We start from the raw sequence: 22,234 nt of genomic DNA on the forward strand, positions 1-22,234 counted from the left end.
GCTGTGGTTTTCGCTTCATCTTGCTCTATTTTCAGATGGAGAATCAAGTCTCATCTCTTATGGTGGAGAGGTGGGGAGTGTCTAGACTCACTCTAAGCAGCATGATTATTCTACGTTTGTACCCTTTACGCAGGTTTGCACACATCAGTTTAATAGAAACTGAAGGAAAGGCTAATCCAAGGCATCAATATGGGTAACACCTCAGCCTCACCCACAAGCACCCTTAGAAACATGAATGCAAGATTGTATTATAATATATGTAATGCGCATACACTCAGAAACGTTGCTGTGCCAACTGCACCATGGAAGATGAGCCAGGCAGAGGCCACCCAAAGTTTGTAATCTCTATTGAAGAGCGGGTGACTTCAGGAACTGAGCCAATATACAGGCAAGTTAATTGCACACACTGTAGCCAATTGCTGCAAAATACATCCACCCCCAACCACAACGAATGGTCATTGGGCAAAAACTAGTGACTGCCAACACTGAGTAGATGCACAAGTACCCATATCTTTATGGTGCAATTAAGTTCCTCGGTTGGATGCCTTACTGTACCGCCACCCCAATCCCAGGGGCAATCAAAGATGGGGACAAAAAACATTGAGCCGTTCTCAGTGCACAAGCAGCCATTTTGGGGGTATTTGTGCATCAGTGATGTCACGTAAAATGGCCAGACCAAAGAACACCGGGCAGCATTCTGGATACATTGTGCAATGTGTTCATGCTAGCAGGCTCCTGTCCAGGCTTGGGCACGAGGGCAACAACCAGAGGGCAGGCCCAACAGGGCCCTTTGAGACAGTTTCCTGGCCTTTTGTGGGCCACTGTAATGAATTGGCACAATGCAAATCTGGTCGTTTTGAAAATGTTTCAGGATCAATGTGATTTAAAGAGCACAATTTACCACAGGTTCCCAAAAAATTTACCCCCAGATAAAGTTTGTTGTGAAAAGTCACGAATTACCATTTGCTTCCTCTGACTAGGTTTTTTCCCACTTTGACCCTGTGTCTTATTGTGGGTGCTCCGATAACCAAGCTGGGCTGACATAAAAAGCTAAGATGATAACTGAATAAAAAAGGTTTGACCTGGAACAGAAATTGGGGATGGATTGTGTCCTTCAGCCAAATAGAAAGTAGGATCAGAACAGGAAACTTGAGTTTCCACGATTCACAACATCTAAGTCTACTAGTTGACCTTTAATATGAGTGTGGGGCCATTAGTTTGCGGCATCAAAAAAAGGCGTGCAAAGGCTCAACCTGTGTGGGACTGATGTTGCAGAGTATCGAGTCTTTCTTTCCAAGATGGTGTAGGTCTTCACAGAAAGTTTGAAACTGGGAAGGAAAGGGCCCATTATAGTTCTGGGGTTCATAAATGAAGCAATCAGCATAGAGGTTCACTGCCTCCTGTCCAATTAACTGGGGTTTTCAAAACTAGCGATGGTTGAAGTAGGAATATCAGTGGAAGTAGGGATGAGCAAACAGCCAGCACCCTCCTGCCCCCAATCTGTAATTACAAATTGCGTTGTAGACAGCAAGTAACATGCAATTAATTGGGATCTTGCTATAAGATGAAAGCCAGGAATCAAAAATAATTGGGTTTTTACTGCACATCCAGCATTCGGGTCACATTAGTAAGTTGTCAGCCCCTTTCACTACACTGGGAAAGGTAAAGGGTGCCTCTACAGGAATAACCATTTACCATGCTTCATGCAAGCTTAAACGTGAGAACGCAACCCCCCCTTGTACTTACTTTGATTATGGCAGCAATAGGGCTTGGTTCTAAACAAATAGGTCTGCAATGCAGTAGCAGTTCCTTGGTTGAACTACTCTGGTTTAGAGAGTTGTTGCCATGATTCATGCAGTATACGACAGTCAACATTACTGGTCCTGTATACATGGTAGCAGATTTTTATTCCACACATTCCCAGCAACACAAGGATTCAAGTGGTTGGCACCTAAAATGGTTTCCCAAAGAAGAAGCGGTCATGCCGAAGAGGGGGTCATTGCTTTGGTATATGCCTTCCTCCTAAAGTTATAAAAGGTTTTCTTGGTGAGTCAACGTGTTTGCATTTCCAATACAGAGGTTTAAAACCCAACACACAGCAAGACCACAAACAATGGCAGAAGGGAGCTATACAAACACCCCTTGCATCAGACATCCAATGTGGGTGTGTACTCGTCATGTTAGAAAAGTGAAGGCTAAGAAATGCTCAGGAAGCAAATATATCCGATTCTGGGGAAAAAAGGGAGAATACTTGAGGTAAAATCACGAGGATTGGTTCCAGGAGCAATGTTGCCCTTGTTGGGTGTCCTGACCCACGTTTGGACTATTATGCTACAACATTTGGTGCTGTGGGCTTAGGAAATCCAAGATGGCCGAAAAAGCCCACATGTGCGCCAGAATCTATGAAAACCGCGCAGTTGTGCACACTAAAATGGTTGCCTAACCTGCCACCCGCCAGTGCGAGCATGATAGGCCGGGGTGCCATGCGTGAAATGGGTTGCCAAAGGAAAAACAGTAGCGCCGGTTAGCTTCAAAACGCTTTAAAATTACCTTTGGTTTCCCTGAATGCAAGCTTCAAATGCCCATTTTAAACATTGCAGGATATGCAAAATTTTCACTGAACACCAGCAGACATTTGGCAGAATGGAGTTTTGTGTGCTTATAAAATCTGGAAGATGAAGAGCCCAGAACAGTGTTGATAACAGAACTAGCTGAGCTATGGAGTCAGCAGTTTTAAATTAAACTGAACTACAGACACTAAAAATCTAAATGTTTAAAAGAAATGAGTGACCTACTTCTGAGTGTCACATAGGCTGCAATAGTTTAAATGTCATAGTTTTAAACTTAGAATCAGCATTCTAGCTGCATATGTAAAAAATTGTTAGTTATTTGAATGCAGAAAACTGGGGAACAGAAACGACATGTGGCTAAAAACTGGCTTAAAGAGATTCCAATTTTGCCTGGCAACTACCCCCATCAGGAGTGAAACTTGATTCACAAGTAACTTCCCAGGCCTGGCTGTTTCCTGCTGGCCACACTAAGGATATGCCATCTCTCTGATAATTGAATTAAGGGGAGCCCCCACAGAATACAGGAGCTCTGAACAATGCAACCCCCTTCACCCAGGCAGATGGTTTATTGCAGATGTCGTAAAACAGCTTCCTCTTGGCAGAAGCTGGGAGGGGCAGGGTCGCTGAGCTTGGCAGAAACTGGAAAGACTGGTTTATGTACCATGTGACCTGAAAGGACACAACCCTGTAGCCAGAATATGGTTTTAGAAAAAGATGGATCATTCATAGAGAGGACTTGTGAAAATTATTTAAATGATACCATAATTCTTGTGATTTTTCTGCCCACATTTTAAGACGTGTTAGGACCCGGTGGTATGTTCAGGGGGATTTAGCGGAAAAGAGGATATTACTCAAAATGTGTGCATGTGAAAAAATCTGACACTCCTACTCCTTGCGCACATGTGTGTAAATTTGGGGTAATGTCCGATATTGCGAAACCAGTTAAAAAGTGCAAATGTCGCCATTTCTGAATGCAAGCTCCCAGAAAGAGCAGATTTGGACAGGGTATACCTCCTGTGATATGTGATGGGTGCATATGATTTTAAAACAATATGTACCTCTGCAAATATGTATTTGGTTCAAATCTAGATTTGTGTGCAAGTTGACAGGAGGAGTGGACTTTCTGCAGGCTGTAAAATGACATCACTCTGACACAACTTAGCTCCCCCAATCAGGGGAGAAATGAAAGCTTGGCCAATGACAAGTGGAGAGGGGTAGAGCTAGTGATGCTGCACACACACCCATTTTCAAAACACATAAAAGCAGACAGACAGGACAGATAGGGACCTTCAATTCCATCTCCTGCGGGACGCTCTGCCGGGAAAATCCAGACTTCAAATCCATCAATCTCTAGAGAAAGCTGTGCAGAAAGATCCAGACTTCAAATCTATCAATATCCAGAACCAGAGGCAGAGAGAGCTGACCCAGATCACTGTGAAGTGCAGAGACCAGACCAGAGTCCAGTCTAAAACCTGACCAGATCCGTGGCGAGGCCCATTTAATTCAAAAATATAGTGTGAGTACCTAGCAGACTGTGCAGAACCAATCTCTTAGTTAAAATAATATAATCCAAGCTATTTTAATCTAAGTAGAACTGCCTCCTAACTGTCACCTGTCATTTTCTAGTTGCTAGCTGTCACTTGTCTTTTTGAACTTTAAAATTTCAAATCTGAAAAACAACCTTTATTTAATAGCTCATATCTCCGTGACCGTTTGTCCTAGAGACTTGCATTAACTTTCCTCAGAAAGCTTAGAATCGTGGCTTTCCTACGAACCTAGAACCGCATTCCTACCCCCGATACTTCTGCCGCAATCGCGAAAAACGCACTCGCGAATTTGCCACGATTTGCAAATTTCTCAACGTGTGAAAACAGCAGTTTTCTTGCTTTCAGTTGCCAAAAATTCGTTTAACCTGCTAGTTACTCCTAGATCCTTGCTAAAGTGAGCCTGGACTAATATTAACTTGATACCATTCACCCTGAACCTCTAGAGGGAATTAAAAGCATTTTAACATATTTTTCACTTCATTACCAGCACATATAAAAGCATTTTGGGCCTGTGTTGTAAACTTCTGTAGTCTAAGCTTGCTGGGGTGAACTGAATTACAGTTGATTGCATTTCTGAGAACTGTGTGCTTTCCTTCCATTTCCTTGCATTGCCTAAAGGGGGGAGGGGATTGCCAGAGAAAAGTGATTACATTGTTTTGTTGAACGCATATTGAGTATTTTCTGTACTGCATTTTCATTCCACCTTGCATCCATTTGAAACCATAAAGTATTGTTGCTATCTTATCCATCCTATAACCACTCATCATTGATTATAAAGAAGTGTGCTAGTGCCAGACTATCTATTATTGATTACTGCTCAGATTCAGTGTGATATTCAATTATTAATTTATTATAAAGCGTGATATATATATATATATTGTTTAAATTATCAAATAAACCTTTAAACGTGCAAAACAGAACTACTTCTTGGCTCAGTGGGGTCAGGAGGATTCCAAGAGAGGGGTGTTAGTCATCCAGAACGCATGAACGCATGAACTGGACATAAAGATATATTAATAAGGGTTTCCATTCAGTATCCCAGACTAGGCATTGACTTAGCTGTAGTGTTGAATTGAATCCTCTTACAAATTGGGGGCTCGTGCCGGACGTTTGGATTAGATCTATCACTTGTGCAGATTAATACAGCGTGCCAGCTGACCAGATACACATATCCGGTCGGAGCACACGCTGTGTTACGCTGTAAAGCACTCCTCAAAGGAACGCTCTAAGAAAAAGGTCTGTTTTGCAAAAATAAAATACTAATTTCTGTAAGTCAGGACAGAGACCAATCTCTAGAATGACGACCTTAGTAGACATGAAAATAGCCAGAGAGCACTTCTTACATAAGTTATTTGTGAGAGGTGAGTGGACTCACCAGGACTGCATGGTCTGGTTGCAGGCCATCACGCAACAGGTCACTGAAACAGGGTCAGATATATGGGGAGATCAGGGTCCCCTACATGTGGCCCTGAGTGAACTATACATGGCTCCTAAAGCTAAGGATGAACAAGACAAGATGGTTAGGATAGCGGCATACCTGTACCTATATATGGGAGACATGCAGGATAAATGTACTGAAAGCCAAGATCTGGCGAATAAGCGACAGATGGCGTTAGAGAAGGTCCAATCTGACCTGGTCTCTTCTGAGCAGAGGCTGCAGGGGAGCCAGGAGTCAGAAAATGAGAGTAGACAGCACATCATTAAAATAAAGAGGGATATGGACATCCTGCAACAGGAAAAGGCTGACCAGGATACCAGATTTCTGGCCTTGCAGAAGCAGTACCAAGAAGGTTTGGACTCCCTACTGCAGAGCCAGAAAAAGCTGGAGCAACAATTAGACTTTAACAGGGCCACCCTGCAAAGTCATCTAGATAGAGTGAAGGCAGAGAGCAACAAGCTGATTCTGAAAGACCTGGATACCCAGGCAGAGTTTGATCAGGAGCGCCAGAAAGCTGGTGCCTTCCAAAGGCAGAGGGACGACCTGGCAGCACAGATGCAGGCTCTCAGTCAGGAAAGAGACACTTTAGGCCAGGAAGTCTGCCACTTAAAAAAGGAAATTGAAGAAAATCACCTGGCCCTCCAGGGGCTGGGTGACCTCCAAAAAGAAAACCAGAACTTGGTAGAGCACACCAGAAGGGTGGAAGAGTCTCTGGCAAGAAAGGAGCAGGCCAGTAGGGATGGGACTCAGGAGGTAAACCTCCTGCAGCAAAGACTGGCCCAGTGCTCCAGGACCAATCAGGAAACACAGAGAGAGAATGAGGCTCTCTGCCAGCACAATGATAGGCTCCAACAACAGGTAGCGATGCAGGAGAGACTGATAGAGTCTAGTAAGGCCGTAACGGAGGAACTGAAGGCGCAGGCTCTTGCATTGCAACAGGGAGCAGGGGCGGATAGAGACCAAGTTCGCTGGGAAAGGGAAACTCCTGAGCATAACCTCAGGAGCCCTAGTACCAGAGGCCTTTATCTCTCTCAGTCCCTGGACTCTGCCACCCCCATGTCCCCTGGCGCACGTGAGCACAGGGCCACAGGGATGGCAGACTACTATCCAGACAAAAGTATGGGGCTCATAGGCCAGTACCACCCAGGTATGGAGGGGCGGGCATCCGTGTATGGGCACCCAAGCACAGTGCAATTTAGTGGGGAACCCCAGGAGAGTAGGCCCATTAAGGGCATTCTGAAAACCTCTGCCCAGTTAGGTCAGTGGGGGGGTACCCAGCAAATCCTGGCAGCAAGGAGGGATCAGAAGACTCCTCTGAGCGGTACAGGACACCGGAGACCAGGTCCCCACATTCTGCCAGCCATTCCCAGGCTCGCAGAATCCGGGAAAACCTGGAACAACAGACGGGAACCTCTGGGAGCATGCCTCTGAGTCAGAAGATGAATGGACCAGGGTTACCCGGACCAAAAGGGCCAATAAGACAAAAAGGGCCTTGCTTAAGGACCCCTTAAAGCAGATTAAGGCAATCGGGAGCGTCATCACGCCTTATCATAAGAACGCCAAGTACTCTGTTTGGGAACACTTGGAGCACTATGAGCAAATGGAGACTTTTCATTTGAAGGACAGCCAAAGCTGTATCCAATATGTAAAGTGGACATTCTCCCCAGAGTACTCCAGTTTCTTTGCAGGGCTGGAGGACCAAAATCATTCCAGGTGGTCCACCTATAGGGCGGCCATATTAAAACATTTTTCTGTTCACAGAAATCCCCAAGAGGCTCGCAAGGCAGCCTACAATTTGCAGTGTGGGGAGGATCAGGCCCCACAAGAGTTTGTGCAAGAACTGAAACGTGCCTTTGCGCAGACCACCAGAAGGGTGCGCACAGACAGCAGAGAATTTATTAATACGTTTTTCCATGCCTTGCGCAAATATATAATGACCCAGCTCGTGAGAGATTTTCATGAGAAAAGATCTTTAGAATGGGTCATTGAACAAGCCACCCGCATCTACGAGGTGCAGAAACCGGTGGAAAACAAAAACCAGCCCAAAAACCCCAAAACTAACAGCACCCCTGCTGCTGCCAAGGTGGCAGAGGTAAAGGTCACCCCCGTTTTAGAGTTGGAGATGGGGGACCTAAAAACCTACCTGCACCTAATAATGCTAGGCCCAGAAGGTCCTCGGGCCAGTCACAAACAGGGAGCCAGGGAGGCAGCCCCACAAATGGGGTCCCTCTCTCTCCTGATTATGTAAGCCCCCGTTACAAGGGAAACAGACCCATCCTGGGTTATGTGTGGACTCCTCCAGCCCAAGGGGGGGGATCCAGCCAAGCACCTAACCCAGGGAACTTCCCTCCCAACTTCCCACAGGAGGGCAGAAATTCTCCAAATCCTGGGCAGAACTTTTTCCCCAGGTATCCACCCAATTTCCAGCCCCAAAATCCTCCACCCTTCTTTCCCCAATTCCCTGAGCCCAGACAACCGAATCCGGGAGAGGGGAGGCCAAGGGTGGAGGGGTATCCAAATCTTCCCAACCAGGGGTACTACCAAAGAAGGGATAGCTACCCTTCCCGGGATCAGCCCAGGGGAGAAAACAGGGCCCCGTATCAGCCTGAGCGGGTTTCCCAGTTAGAGCGCCAGGTTCAAAACATGGCGCGGGATCTGGGTCACATACTGAGGGCTCAGCAGAACCCTCAGATCGGCATGCCGGCGCAGCACGCACCCAACTCTGGACCTGGTGCCCCAGAACAATGACGGGGGCAGCACCCCGATAACTCACCGGTTCCCAGGGAGGAGGCACAAAGGGAAGGGGGGTGTAAAGCCTGGGAGGAAGCTTCCTTCCTCACTTGTAAACAGCCCCTGGAAACCCAGGAACCGGAAACAAAATCTCTTGCCCCTGAAAGTCTGCCTCCTAAGGAGCAGAGGGGGGGTAGGAGAAACAAAAGACCCAAACAGACTCAGTTTGAGGAGGAGGTACAGATCTTCCAATTTGAGGGAGAGGGATCCTCAGAGGATCCTGGGAAAAGGATCTTCTCCTTCAGGGAGGGGGGAACTCCTCCCAAAGAAAAATGGGTCCCTAGGGATGCAAATCCAGACTGGGGAGATGTGGAGACTGAGCTACCGCCGCCCACCATCTCATCCCAGAACCAACAGCAAGAAAATCCCCTGGTTCAAACCCATCCTGGTGACTGCCTCCAAAAAGGGGGGGCGGCCCGGAACCGGAGCCAGGGGAACCCACAATGGCTCTGATCTCCAGTTGCCAATTTTTTCTTTCAGATTCCCAAGGCTCTCCACAGAATTCTGCCCAAATCTCTTCGCTAGTGATGTCCACAACCAGAAAGTTAGCCCACCAGTTGTCCAAAAATGTGCATTATCTGTGCCCCCTTGAGGAGAAGGAGGTAAGATACTATGCCCCGGTACAAGTACAGGGGCAGGGTACAATTTTGGCGCTGGTGGACACGGGATCTCAAGCTACCCTTCTGTCCAGAAGGGCCTTTGATGAACTGAATGCAGGAAGGGGAGGGAATTACCAAATTCCTCTCACCTCACTTCCTGGACAACTCCAGAACTTTGACGGGAAGGAAATTCCTGTCGAGGGGACGGCAGACTTGGACATTAAAATTGGGCGACACAAGTTGAAACACCCGGTCATAGTTGTGACTCCAGAGGGCACCCCTTGTTTACTGGGGAATGACCTCCTGAGGAGGTTGTCACCCTTAATAGATTGCGTAAACAAGGTCCTCTGGACCCAGACTAGCCGACCAATAAAATTAAAACAGAGTGTCAACCATGTTAGTTTAAACGGCACCTGCCACATGGTTGAACAAAAATCTGACCAAGTAGAATTTCACTTCCAGAATAGCCAAATTCCAGACGTGACAGTAATAGCAGTAGGACAACAGACTGGGGATGGAGGGTCCTCTCTATTTCTGAAAATCAACCTTCCTTCCAGTTTAAAGTGGTACTCCACGCTGGAAGGAAACACTCTGATATTCTATACTAATCCACAATCAGAAACTCCCACTCTAATAGTCCAGAAAGATGTGAAATCAGCTCAGAGCCTGGCTGAGATTCAGCAGATTGGAGAGCAGTTGTTCATCCCTGTTCAGTTAAATGATGGGAAGGACTCTGTTCTCACTCAAGTGTGTGTGAACAACGGTAAGAGCTTCATCAGCGAAGCCATGTTCCGCCAACTCCCAAAAGATCCAGCCATTCCCACCTTCAAACTGATAGATAAATGGGAAATGGACCTGGAAGCACCTAATTCCAAACATCTCCTGCCAAGCAGGTGTATGCTCAAAATCTCCATTGGCAACAAGAGCATAGTCCATAATTGTTGGGTCGTGCGAGACGTCACTGCCGCCTTTTACTTAGGCAGTGACATTCTCAATCGCTTTGCCATTAGTTTGGACCTAATAAACTTCAAAGCTTGGTCCCGATTAGCGGATAATCCCATGGGCTTTGATGATCCAGAAAAAGCATTTCGGTCAGCTCAATTGCTACCTTATGCAGTTGAAATTCAGATCAAAGAGGAAGTCACCATCCCAGAAAGGACCCGACAATTCTCCCTGGAAGTGAAAGTTAAAAGAGGACAATATTTGCAAAACCCTGATGCTTACATACATCTAAATGCTTCTCTCCAACAGCAAGGGTTAGGGGTAAACCCAACACCAGTCAACATAGAACATGACACCATTCTAATAGAGGTGGATAACAGCGACTTAAAGAGCATTACTCTAGCCGCAGGCACCAATATTGGAATGGCGGTTGATGACCGACATTTTTCCATAGATTTAGGTAATGAACTGTTAGGGCCAATCCCCAAGGACTGCTTTGACAGTGACAGTGATGACAATACAACACCAGACAGGATTTTTACCCGGCATGGGGGGAACTTCCTGGTGTACACTTCTTGCCCTTATGGTAAGGAAGATGTGACTTGTGACTTCAGGAGGGATGAGGTGATTTTCCAGGTCCATGAGGGCTGCCTTTCCCACCTGAAGCCTCCAGTCCAAATCAGCACTCTGACCAGGGACTTCTCCACCCAGCTGGAGGAGGCCGCTGAAATAGCCAAACCAGAAGTCTTTCCAGGCTTCAGGCAGATGGTGGAAGAGAGAGTCAACCTAGCTGATGCCTGTGTGACTCCGGAACAAAAGCAAAAGTTGAAACAAGTTTTCTTGGATTTCCAAGATCTCTTTGCGGTAGACTCATATGACTGTGGTCGCACTGACATCCACACAACAACAATCCCCACGGACCCTGGCATGACTCCTGTGTTTGTGAAGCAATATCGCTTGCCTCTCGCATCAATGGAGTCCCTTACTGAAATAATTAAGAACCTTGAGCCCCGGGGAATAATCCGTCCAGTCCACAGCACCTTCAATAATCCGGTGCTGGGAATATTGAAGCCAAACGGCCAGTGGAGACTCTGCGCTGACCTCAGGGAGCTCAACAAACGGGTCCATACTTCCCGATGGCCTCTTCCCTACATTGACCAAGGGCTGGCCCAGATTCAGGGGTCACAGGTATTCACTGCAATAGACCTGACCAATGGATACTGGACCGTGCCTGTCAGTAGGGAGGACCAATACAAGCTGGCTTTTACCTTTGGGGGCCAGCAGTACACATGGACCCGGACTCCCTTCGGATACCTCAACTCCGGCAATGAATTCAACATTTTCCTACATAAGGCCATGCCCGACCTGGGTGCGAGGGGTAACCTGGCTTATGTAGATGATGTCCTCATCAAAAGTTCATCTGTGAAGGAACACATAGCGGAGATCCGTTATGTTCTGACCCAGTTGAGGGCCGCCGGAGCAAAACTTTCCTTTCAGAAAGCACAGTGGTGTAGAACCCGTGTTAATTTCTTGGGGCATGAGATTACTCCTCAGGGTCTCTGTCCCCAGGAAAAGAAAGTGGAAGCACTTCAGAAACTGAAAGACCCCACAACTCTGCGGGAACTAAGGAGCCTCCTTGGACTGACTAATTACAGCAGAAAGTTCATTGAGGGCTACGCAGAGATCACCAGACCCCTGATTCATCTCCTGAAGGGGGGGGGTCAAGTGGGAATGGGGTCCAGAACAAGCCGAGGCGGTAAAACAACTCAAAAGAAGCCTCTCACAAGCGCCCTGCCTAGCTTACCCTGTCAGAAACAAGGAGTTCTTCCTGGAGAAGGGGTTCTCTAATACGTGCTTGACAGCAGTATTATATCAAAAGCATGACAAGGTCAATAAAGTAATCTCCTATGCGAGCAAAACTTTATCCTCTGTGGAGGAAAAATTCAACGATTGTGAGAAGGCACTCCTGGCAACGGTGTGGGCATTGAAGAATTACCGCCCGTTTATCCATGGGGAACACATCATAGTGGAGACTCCACACCAGCCTCTGCAATATCTCCAAAGTGATAGAATCCGGGCCGGAAATTTGAGTAATTCCTGAATTACTTCCTGGATTCTGTCAATGAAAGGCTTTCCTGTGGAGGTCAGATATGGCCAAAACAAGAAGAGTCCCCTCGCACAAGGTCTGGCTGACTTGCATGATTGTGCCAGAGAAAACTGTCTCGAGGACGAAAGTCTAAAAATAAAAGGACAACATGGAGGCATACCTTAATTCCCCCCACAAAGTCTTTGAAGAGGACAAGTGTGAGGGAATGCCCACTGTCTATGTGGATGGATGCTCGTACCATGTTGACAACAACGGGGAGAAAGAACTGGTGGCCGGCGTAGGGAATGCATGGGTGAATGAGTCCCCAGAACCCTCCGCTGGATACAAAATTGGTCCCCGAAGTAGTCAGGTGGCAGAATTGATGGCTGTGCATCAGGCCATCCTCGCTGCTGTCCAGCATCAACTCCACGAACTGGTCATAATCACAGATTCGGATTATGTACGGAACGGGTTCGTGGAGCACCTGGTTAATTGGAAAACTAGAGGCATGTTGTGTGCTAACAACAAACCCTTGAAACATGGGAAGTTGATCCAAAACATTGATGATCTGGTCACCTCGAATGAGATGACCATCTATTGGAAAAAGATCAAGGGTCATTCCAAAGTAGAGGGACCAAACAAAACTGGAAATGACTTAGCTGATCAGCTGGCCAAAACCGGGGCCATCCAAGGGGATCGAATTGAGATTGAGTCCCTGTTGGGGGAAATCCAGGTCACCGCTATCACTAGGTCCCAGACAAATGCTCACAACGACCTTTCAATTGCACAATGGAGTAAGGAGACCCCTGATGCTGATTTGATTACCGCTCAGAAGGGGGATCCAATTATTGGTAAATTTTACCAGCACCTTGAGGACCCTGAGAACTTTCCCCTGCCGGATACCGATTACATTGGGAAAGAGGACCTAAGAGTGTTGATGAAATGTCCAAAAATGTTCCGAATCCAAGACGGTTTGCTGGTAAGGAAATCCAAAGCTGGCCACGATCAGTGGGTGGTTCCTACCTCTTTCCGAAGCCTGATGTTAAGTCACGCCCATGATGCGGCCACCGCCGGTCATAGGGGGTTTCACACAACATTGGAAATCCTAAGAGAGGTTGCATACTGGCCACACATGGGCCAGGACCTCAACCAATATTTGAAGGGTTGTCTTGTGTGTGCACAATTTCAGCCAACATCCCTCACACACCGTGCGCCTCTCCAAAAGAGGGGGATGACCCTGCCATGGTCAGATTTACAAATCGACTTTGTAGGCCCCGTGATTCGCTCTGCTAGGGGGAATAAGTACATGTTGACTGTGACATGCTTGTTTACCAAGTGGGTGGAATGTCTCCCAGCCCCAAATTGCAAGGCAGAAACCGCAGCTGCCTTGATGATTAACCACATCTTTTCCCGTTTCGATCTACCTCAAAGGATTGAGTCAGACAGAGGTAGCCACTTCACCAGTGAAGTGATGACAAAGATGTGGGAGATACTGGGGGTCAAAAGGAAGTTGCATATTGCTTACAGGCCAGCTTCTTCTGGGGCAGTAGAGAGATATAACCGAACCATTGTGAGCATATTAAAGAAGTTTGTGGCAGATTCTGGGCCAAGTTGGGATATCCGATTACCTCTGGTCCTAATGGCCATCAGATCTACCCCTTCATCTGTAACCAAAATGTCACCATTTGAGTTTATGACTGGGCGCAAGATGGTGCTTCCTCAGCATTTGCTCTACAGGACCCAAGAGCAGACACTGATAAATGCCTCCACAACTCATGAGTATGTGGAGAATTTAAGGAAACACCTTCAACATGCTTTTGCTTATGCTCAGCGGAATCTAGAAAGATCAGCTGATAGCATGAAGACCCACTATGACCTGAAGACTTCCAGGAAGGAATATCAGGTGGGGGACCGGGTCTATCTATACAATTTCCAAAGGAACCAGGCCAAACAGCGAAAATGTTTGCCTACATGGAAGGGACCCTTTGAGATTATAGACAAAATCTCCCCTGTGGCCTACAAGATCCGCATCCCCAAAGGCGGTTTGGCAGAGGGGGAAGACAAGTGGGTCCACATAAACCAGTTGAAATGTTGCCATCCCAGGCACACTCTGCAACAACTGGAGGAATCCTCTGGAATCCTAGCGGGTACTGTCTCAGACTAATTCAGTTCCAACCATAAAACATACCACATCTAGTGTCTAAAATATTGTGATTTGCATGAAACTGTCTCTTAGTTATACTGTTTTTTTTCAAAATAAGAATGTAATGTTTCGTTATGATGAAATGCATATGCTGCCCCACTATCTCAACAGTGGTGGAAAAATGTCTATGAATAGGTATTGCCGCTCTTCCTTTGTCGTCCTAGGAGAAAGAAAACCTGGAGACGGGACAAGGAGGACGATCCGGAGACCGGGAGCAGAGACGCAAGGGGCCCGGTGTACCGCCCAATATTCCCATCAGGACCGGCGAGGAGAACCGATCGATCAGTACCGGATGGAGGAAAAGATGCTGAACTGTGCCATTTGCAGAATTGGAAGAAGATTATGCGGACAGACCAGTGCGTGGGTCAAAACCCTTGTGCACCCGACTCCCCATCGACTCAAACTCAAAGGGCAGTCACGTGGGGGGATCTGTTGGGTGTCCTGACCCACGTTTGGACTATTATGCTACAACATTTGGTGCTGTGGGCTTAGGAAATCCAAGATGGCCGAAAAAGCCCACATGTGCGCCAGAATCTATGAAAACCGCGCAGTTGTGCACACTAAAATGGTTGCCTAACCTGCCACCCGCCAGTGCGAGCATGATAGGCCGGGGTGCCATGAGTGAAATGGGTTGCCAAAGGAAAAACAGTAGCGCCGGTTAGCTTCAAAGCGCTTTAAAATTACCTTTGTTTTCCCTGAATGCAAGCTTCAAATGCCCATTTTAAACATTGCAGGATATGCAAAATTTTCACTGAACACCAGCAGACATTTGGCAGAATGGAGTTTTGTGTGCTTATAAAATCTGGAAGATGAAGAGCCCAGAACAGTGTTGATAACAGAACTAGCTGAGCTATGGAGTCAGCAGTTTTAAATTAAACTGAACTACAGACACTAAAAATCTAAATGTTTAAAAGAAATGAGTGACCTACTTCTGAGTGTCACATAGGCTGCAATTGTTTAAATGTCATAGTTTTAAACTTAGAATCAGCATTCTAGCTGCATATGTAAAAAATTGTTAGTTATTTGAATGCAGAAAACTGGGGAACAGAAACAACATGTGGCTAAAAACTGGCTTAAAGAGATTCCAATTTTGCCTGGCAACTACCCCCATCAGGAGTGAAACTTGATTCACAAGTAACTTCCCAGGCCTGGCTGTTTCCTGCTGGCCACACTAAGGATATGCCATCTCTCTGATAATTGAATTAAGGGGAGCCCCCACAGAATACAGGAGCTCTGAACAATGCAACCCCCTTCACCCAGGCAGATGGTTTATTGCAGATGTCGTAAAACAGCTTCCTCTTGGCAGAAGCTGGGAGGGACAGGGTCGCTGAGCTTGGCAGAAACTGGAAAGACTGGTTTCTGTACCATGTGACCTGAAAGGACACAACCCTGTAGCCAGAATATGGTTTTAGAAAAAGATGGATCATTCATAGAGAGGACTTGTGAAAATTATTTAAATGATACCATAATTCTTGTGATTTTTCTGCCCACATTTTAAGACGTGTTAGGACCCGGTGGTATGTTCAGGGGGGTTTTAGCGGAAAAGAGGACATTACTCAAAATGTGTGCATGTGAAAAATCTGACACTTCATCAACTAATGTCCATACTCCTTGCGCACATGTGTGTAAATTTGGGGTAATGTCCGATATTGCGAAACCAGTTAAAAAGTGCAAATGTCGCCATTTCTGAATGCAAGCTCCCAGAAAGAGCAGATTTGGACAGGGTATACCTCCTGTGATATGTGATGGGTGCATATGATTTTAAAACAATATGTACCTCTGCAAATATGTATTTGGTTCAAATCTAGATTTGTGTGCAAGTTGACAGGAGGAGTGGACTTTCTGCAGGCTGTAAAATGACATCACTCTGACACAACTTAGCTCCCCCAATCAGGGGAGAAATGAAAGCTTGGCCAATGACAAGTGGAGAGGGGTAGAGCTAGTGATGCTGCACACACACCCATTTTCAAAACACATAAAAGCAGACAGACAGGACAGATAGGGACCTTCAATTCCATCTGCTGCGGGACGCTCTGCCGGGAAAATCCAGACTTCAAATCCATCAATCTCTAGAGAAAGCTGTGCAGAAAGATCCAGACTTCAAAGCTATCAATATCCAGAACCAGAGGCAGAGAGAGCTGACCCAGATCACTGTGAAGTGCAGAGACCAGACCAGAGTCCAGTCTAAAACCTGACCAGATCCATGGCGAGGCCCATTTAATTCAAGAATATAGTGTGAGTACCTAGCAGACTGTGCAGAACCAATCTCTTAGATTAAAATAGCTTGGATTATATTATTTTAACTAAGTAGAACTGCCTCCTAACTGTCACCTGTCATTTTCTAGTTGCTAGCTGTCACTTGTCTTTTTGAACTTTAAAATTTCAAATCTGAAAAACAACCTTTATTTAATCGCTCATATCTCCGTGACCGTTTGTCCTAGAGACTTGCATTAACTTGAAAGCTTAGAATCGTGGCTTTCCTACGAACCTAGAACCGCATTCCTACCCCCGATACTTTTGCCGCAATCGCGAAAAACGCACTCGCGAATTTGCCGCGATTTGCAAATTTCTCAACGTGTGAAAACAGCAGTTTTCTTGCTTTCAGTTGCCAAAAATTCGTTTAACCTGCTAGTTACTCCTAGATCCTTGCTAAAGTGAGCCTGGACTAATATTAACTTGATACCATTCACCCTGAACCTCTAGAGGGAATTAAAAGCATTTTAACATATTTTTCACTTCATTACCAGCACATATAAAAGCATTTTGGGCCTGTGTTGTAAACTTCTGTAGTCTAAGCTTGCTGGGGTGAACTGAATTACAGTTGATTGCATTTCTGAGAACTGTGTGCTTTCCTTCCATTTCCTTGCATTGCCTAAAGGGGGGAGGGGATTGCCAGAGAAAAGTGATTACATTGTTTTGTTGAACGCATATTGAGTATTTTCTGTACTGCATTTTCATTCCACCTTGCATCCATTTGAAACCATAAAGTATTGTTGCTATCTTATCCATCCTATAACCACTCATCATTGATTATAAAGAAGTGTGCTAGTGCCAGACTATCCATTATTGATTACTGCTCAGATTCAGTGTGATATTCAATTATTCATTTATTATAAAGCGTGATATATATATATATATTGTTTAAATTATCAAATAAACCTTTAAACGTGCAAAACAGAACTACTTCTTGGCTCAGTGGGGTCAGGAGGATTCCAAGAGAGGGGTGTTATATAGGGGTAGTCATCCAGAACGCATGAACTGGACATAAAGATATATTAATAAGGGTTTCCATTCAGTATCCCAGACTAGGCATTGACTTAGCTGTAGTGTTGAATTGAATCCTCTTACACCCTAATGGAAAACCGTGCAAGGAAGATTAGAGCACCTGGTCCTTACTAAGCCTACCAATTTAAAAATTGGTTATTAAGAAAACATTCTTAAAAACAGTGGAGAAGTGTGGCTTTTTAGTACAGCTGGTCTACTCAGCGACTCTTAAGGCATCAATTGGACTTAATGACTAATGTTCCCGTTATGAGGGAAGAATTTATGTATAATTATTGTCCATCGAAATACAAGCTATTGTCACAGTTCTCTGTAGGGACGGTATAAAGCCTAACACGTCAATTTTAAGTGAAGAGAGAGAGCATAACTCCAGGAATTTGCACCAATTAATGACATACAAAGGACATTTTAACTGCTTTATTCCATCAAGTTGCCCTTCAAGTGAAAACACATGCTTCTCTTGTTGTTCTCTTGCCTCTCCCATTTTCTTACCACTCCCTTTGTTGGATTTTTACATGATGATTTTTCATTCCCTACATACTCCTCCCCAATGCCAACCCCTAATCTCTGTCTTTACAATTGCATGTTATGCTGATTAATAACTATGTTTTCAACTGTTTTCAAAAATTGTGTTACAAATTGAATATGTTTTGGGCATTGGGTCTATGTTTATGACTTATTTAATTAACTGATATTCCTTATTGTTATGTTCAGCACTTTTGATCGTGATTATTAGCCCTGATATGAGAAAGGCTCTGCCGAGCCGAAACACGTGTTATCACTTAAAGAGCAACTTGACGGAATAAAGCAGTTAAAATTTCCTTTGTATGTCATTAATTGGTGCAAATTCCAGGATTTGTACTCTCTCTCTATTCTTAAAAACAGCACCTTTAAATAGAAGGATACAAAAAAGGCTACCATAAGGACCCCAAATCCAATCCCTGTTAAAACAGAACATAATGATACATAGTTTTCACATTTTTTCATGAAAGCCTTCACTTTGGAGGGATGTAACATGGATCTCTCAGAACTTTTGCCTATATCCAGACTGTATTCCGGCTATGGTATGTACATTGCTCGTGTTGAATGTATGCCACTTCAAAGTGTTCTGAAAGTCTAATGAAGCCTATGGGACTTTTCGCATAACCATGAGTTACTGAGTTCATAGGCTATAAGGGGTTACTTTATGAGGGATCTTGTCGATGATGCCTGTAAAGTGCTGCCTGGCAAGAACATATTTATCTTTGTCTAGAGAAGTCCTTTGCAAGTTTGGCTCAGCTCTGTAAAAGATAGAAAACTCCCATCTTTACCCCATAAGACAACGAGACAACATTTCTTAGCGTTTTCACAAAATATGTATTTCTGAACTTCCCTACACCTGTGACAACCAAATGCAGATTTGATTTTGGACATCTAACTAAAGAATTCGGCTAGGCCAATCAAACTTTATCCAGGAACTCCCTCCTTGTAGGCATCTAGTGTTTTAAACCCTTCTTAATGGCAACATGATAGATATATTCTTCTCCAACTACCCTCAGAGGAGCTACACTGAAGCATGTTTCGATATGTTCCCCTGATCTCAACAAGTCTCAAAGAAAAGTAATTAACTTTCTGCATCCTCAGAAAAACTAAGTCAGTCAGAGGCACAGAATCCTTCTAAGTACTTTCCAAATCCTGACCGTTTTATGAACTGATGGAGTTCCCAAACGGTTTTTGGCTTCTCCAAAAGAGGAAGCCACCAGGTGACATAAAAAAGGAGCAGTCCTTTCAAGAGGACTTCAACACTGGGACATATTTCAAACAAACCAAACAGAACAGGTAGTACTTCCATTGAGTTGCCAGACATTTGATCGAAAAAAATTGGTCGACTGGACAATTGGTCGAACCAATTTCGTTGAAAACCAAATGGTCGAATTCTTTTTTTTTTTTAACCCCTTTTTTTTGGGGGGGGGGGTCCCCCCTACCCCTTTTTTTTCTAAAAACCCCTTTTTTCCCCTAAACTACAACCTTAAAAATATATATATAAATAAATAAAAAATTCGCCCATTTGGTTTTCGACAAAATTACGTCGACCAAATGTCCTGTCGACCAATTGTTTTCGATGAAATGTCCGGACACCCTTCCATTGTAGTGATAAAGCATGCATTTATAGTTATAGGGAACAGCGTCCATCCACTTGCCAGTAAAGAGGTTTCACACAAAGTGTTCACAGTCTACAGTGGCATACAAGAATGTTATTGCCTTGTGTCATGCAGGGGAGTCCTCCATGGGGAGCGACAGCCTTTCCCTATTCTGTATGCTTGTGGGTTTGGATAAAGCGAAGACGGAGGAAAGTCTTACGGCTCTTTCCAAAGATGAAAAAGCAAAAAACACACCAAAGGAGGTCAGGAAAAAAGAATGTTGATCCAGTAATGCTTTATACCATCCACCCAATCCGATCCTCAACACCTTACCTCCAAGAATTAAGGAACCAAGCCAAATACCTATGATTTGCAGTGAATGGTGGAAGTCCAACAGCCAGGACACCTCTTACCAAAACTGAAGGAAAAGAAAAAATAAACTGTCCAAAAGGGCCTGAAGCGACCGGCACGAGGACGGTATGCTAAGACCCAAAGAATGAAAGGTCCAACGGCCAAGCTTACACAATGAGAAAGAAAAAACAAGGCATGAGACAACCTATGAAATAAGGAAAATCAATTGCCACAGAGGTCCAGAAGGAGAGAAAATCAGAATAGAATGGCGTAGTGACTTTGAACGCCTAAACCGGAGGGAATATCCACAGCACATTTCATGGTCAGAAGGTGAAGTTCAAGAAACCAATCACTGAAAAGATGTGATCCAAAGTCAAAAGGCAGCCAGCAAGGAGATTCCTAAAGTATTCCTCCTGATCTTCTCCCTCCATTCCAAATTCCAGTCAGCATCCCTTTCCAAATTCACCAGTTCACACCAACCACCTGCTAGAACAGTCTCCCGACACTAACCTACTCATCTACCTCTACCATGTCCTCTTTTTTTTCCTGTTGGTTTACCAATCCTTCACCTCTCAGTAATACTTCAATAAACTAGGTATTCCTTCTCTCAATCTTCCTATCCATCCTTCCCTACCTCTCACTACGGACCACTTCCTCAGCGAGCCCTTCTCATCCTCTGCACAACCTCCTACCAAATCTCTTCTTGTGTTCTCAACCCTCTGATTCGCTCTCCTGTGAGATTCTCTTACCAGCCGTTTGTGCCTTTCCAAATCATTTGGGCCTGTTTTGGTCCAACACTCTGGGTCCTTCTTTAACATGTCTTCTGAGCCCCTCTCTCCCAGCTGTCTTGGCCAATCACCTACCCCACCTTCTAGGCCTTATTCACCCAAACCTCCTTCCCCTCCCTTGTGGGTCTACTGTCTCCCAGTCCACTGGGTTTAATTCCTCTCAGTACTCCAGGTATATTTTTCCTCATTACCTTGGGTCTCCCTCCAGGCTTACAGCTCTTCTCATTAATGTCCTGGTCAATGTTCTGGCCTCCTGCAACGTTGGTCTACACTATAGCCGCCTTCTTTCAGCACCAACTACCACTTCAGCTCTTTTAGTTTACATTCACCAGCCAGCTCCAAATGGACTCTTCCAACTAGGTCCCACAGCTTTCAAATACAGGCCCTGCCTTTTATCAGGCTTCGCCCGGTCTACCAGCTGCGGCCTGATAAGAGGATTCAGTTGTGTTAGCTTGGATGGGGATTGGCCATCAGGCTGCACCGCTGGGGATATGTTACAGACTTATGTAGGACTTGGGATTGACTTGGTCCTCAAATTGGGAAGAAATTGTTCTACCTGCAACCCCCTAGCCCTGCCTTCTACCCTCATTCTGGGGTAAGGGAACCCAGGCTCGTCTCTTCGTGCAGCTGGTGCAGGGATTGGCTCGTGGGTCCAACTCACGTGGATTATTTCAAATTCCAATGTGGAACTGGGGCTGGCTAGTCCCCCTTCTTGAGTGGCTATCTCTCTGGTTGGCACACCCTGCCCCTCGGGTGGACTGCTTTGGCCCATTTGTTCTTTTGCGTATGAGAATCAAGGCCTTGTGTGGTGGCTGTCTGATTGCCCCTCTACTTTTTTTTATCCTAATTCAGGTTGATTTCTTTGCCTCTGATTTAAATGGGATTATTGCGGCTATGAGAGGGGAAAAGAGCATACAGTCACTGTCCGTTCTGTGGGATCACCTTTCTTGGTTTCTGTCACAATGAAGGGAGTGTATGTAGGGACCATGTTATCAAACCCTGCGCTCTGTGTTTGCCATGGTGGAACTAACCGGAAGATGCTCTACATGCTGCACAGAAGCCCAGCGTCCAGCAGCTTGCGGCGGTAGCTGGATCCCCTGGCGACCCCACTAGCCAAGAGCAAATTCAGGCAGGGAACTTCATCACACCACCAACTTAACTTCAGTCTGGTTTAGTTTTTGGTTTTTTTACTGCACCATTTACTTCAAGTAGCATCCAAAATGACTAACTGCAGTAATCAGTTTACAGCACCATCAGCATATTTGCAAAAGGTAATGAAACCCTGACATGTGGATGACTATCAGAGAAAGAATAAACTTATTATAATGAAGGATCAATGGTAGGTCAGGGGCTTGTGGAACCCAGGGATTTTTGTAGACTGATGTTCCAAGGAAAGTGTTCTAATGAGAAGGCTCACGATTTGAACAGTCAGGAAACCCTACTACCAACTCCATCGAAGGCCTCTGTGTCTTATACCCAGAGAGTAAAACATGTGCAACTGGAAAGCCTGATCGATGG

The 22,234-nt window shown here is 45.3% G+C and overlaps 1 protein-coding gene across 1 annotated transcript in view; it reads right to left on the reverse strand.

Annotated features, from left to right (window-relative positions):
- UBTD1 (ubiquitin domain containing 1) overlaps window positions 1-22,234 on the reverse strand; it is a 377,210-nt gene that overhangs the window by 54,038 nt on the left and 300,938 nt on the right. The gene's annotated exons all lie outside the window — the stretch shown is intronic.

This window comes from Ambystoma mexicanum, chromosome 8 (assembly GCF_040938575.1).
Source record: "Ambystoma mexicanum isolate Mex_15411 chromosome 8, UKY_AmexF1_1, whole genome shotgun sequence".
Classification (NCBI taxonomy): domain Eukaryota; kingdom Metazoa; phylum Chordata; class Amphibia; order Caudata; family Ambystomatidae; genus Ambystoma; species Ambystoma mexicanum.